The sequence below is a fragment of the Pteropus vampyrus genome, unplaced genomic scaffold, assembly GCF_000151845.1.
Source record: "Pteropus vampyrus isolate Shadow unplaced genomic scaffold, Pvam_2.0 Scaffold465, whole genome shotgun sequence".
Classification (NCBI taxonomy): domain Eukaryota; kingdom Metazoa; phylum Chordata; class Mammalia; order Chiroptera; family Pteropodidae; genus Pteropus; species Pteropus vampyrus.
In genome coordinates, this window is record NW_011889246.1 from 1340063 (window position 1) to 1342526 (window position 2464).

A 2464-nucleotide genomic window follows, 5' to 3' on the forward strand; every position below is an offset into this window, starting at 1 on the left:
TATGCTGAGTCCTGTATATTCATAGCAAATCATTGGATCTGCATGTGGTCTAGGGCATCTCTGACAGTGACAGAACTGGAAACATATATCATGTGTTTAGAGAGTGGCAAGGTTTGACTGGAGTGTAAGCTATTAGTAGGAAGAAAAGCCAGGAAAAGTAGGCCACGGTCATTTTATGAAAAGTCTTACTTGCCGACATCTTTTCATTTTTATTTCAAACTTACTCTATGTGGGTTAGAGAACACACTTTATGTGATTCTAATTCTTTTGAATATGTTGAATTTCATCCCATGATATGACCCAGGATATGGTCTCTCTTATTGTATACTGTGTTCACTTAAAAAGAATGTGTACTTTTTATTTGTTGGGTGAAGTGTTGTATAGAATGTTGGTTAGATCTAGGTGGATAATGGTTTTGTTCAGTTCTTCTATATCCTTACTGGTTTTCTACTAACTTGATCTATCGATTACTGAGAGAAGAGTTTTAAAGTTGTGGATTTGTCCATTTTCCTTTCAGTAGTATCATTTCCTGCTTCATCTAGTTTGAAGCTATCTTGTTAGAAGCATACACATTTATAATGTGTATGGATTTTTATATCTTCTTGGTGAATTATCTATCTTATCACTATGCAATTAATTCTCCCTCCCTACCTCTAGAAATTTTCCTTGCTCAGGAGTCTATGTTTTATGATGTGAATACAGTCATTCCAGTTTTCTTTTGATTAGTTTTCATATGGTATGCTTTTTTTATCCTTTTACTTTCAACTTACATAATTTTAAATATAATATTATAATTGAAGTGAGTTTCTCGCAGAAAGCATATAGTTGGGGGGCATTTGAAGAATCCATTCAGATAATCTCTATCTTTCATATAATGTGTTTGGGCCATTTATATTTAATGTAGTTATTGATATGTTTGCATTTAGGTTTACTATTTTATTATCTGTTTTCTGTTTGTCCTCTATTTTTCTTCCATTCTTTCTCCTTTTCTGACTTCTTTTTGATTATTTGAATATATTTTAGTGTTCCACTTTATTTATTGAATTTTTTACTATAGTTTATTATATAGTTCTTTTTAGTGATTGCTCTAGAGATTATAATATTTCTATTTAACACATCACTGTCTACTCAAAGTTAATATTTTACCATTTCAGGTAGACTGTAGAAGCCTTACCAGTATAAGTCCTTTATTCTCCCCCATTTATGTAGTTATATGTATTACTTCAATATATGTTGAAAACACCATCAGGCAATGTTACATTTTTTTTTCTTTCAAACATTATACTTACTTTAAAGAATGTAATAGAGTATTTACCCAGATATATGCCATTTCTGTTTCTCTTCCTTCACATATAATGATCCAAATTTCTTTCTGGTAGCTTTTCCTCTTTGCTTGAAGAATTTCATTTAGCATGTCTGCTGGTTTTTAATTAATTCATCTGAAAATGTCTTTATCTCATCTGATTACAAGGATATATTTTTATGGGATGTCAAAATCTGGGTTGACAGAATTTTTTCTTTTAGTACTTGAAAATTGTTGTGCCACTTCTTTTATATCCATGGTATCTGGTGAGAAATCCACAATTATTCAGATCATGTTTCCTTGTATGAGATATACCATTATTCTCTGACTCCACTTTTTCTCCAGCTTTATGGAGTTGTAATTGACATATAATATTGTGTAAGATTAAGTCATACAACATAATGATTTGATTAACATATATAGATCTACACAGTCCCCAGAAAATTTGAAAAAGTCAAATGATTATCATAATAAGGTTGGTTAATACCTCTATCATGTCACATAATTACCATTTTTGTAGTGAGAACAAATAAGATTTACTCTCTTAGTAACTTTTTAATATATAATACAGTACTATTATTTTTATTTTTTTCATTTAGATATAATTGGCATATTATATTAAGTTCAAATATACAACATAATGATTCAATATTTATATGGGTTGGAAAATGATCACCACGAAAAGTCTAGTTAGCATCCATCGCCATACGGTTACACTTTTTTTTGTGTGAGAACTTTTTAGATTTATTCTTTTAGTCACTTTCAGATATGCAATACAGTATTATTAGTAGTCAAAATGCTGTATAGTATATCCCCATGACTTTTTTATTTTATAATTGGAAGATTGTACTTTTTGACCTCTTTATTCATTTCATTCACCCTGCCCACCACCTGCCTCTACCAATCAATTATTTGTATCAATGAGTATTTTTTCCCTCACATATAAGTGAGATCATACAGTATTTGTCTTCCTCTATACGATTTATTTTATTTATCATACTGTCCCTAAGATTCACTCACATGTAACAAGTAGCGAGATTTTCTTCATTCTTATGATTTAATAATATTTTATTATATATAACACATTTTAAAAAATCCATTTATCTATCAATGAGCATTTAAGATGCTCCCATGTTTTTGCTATTGTAAATAATGCTGCAG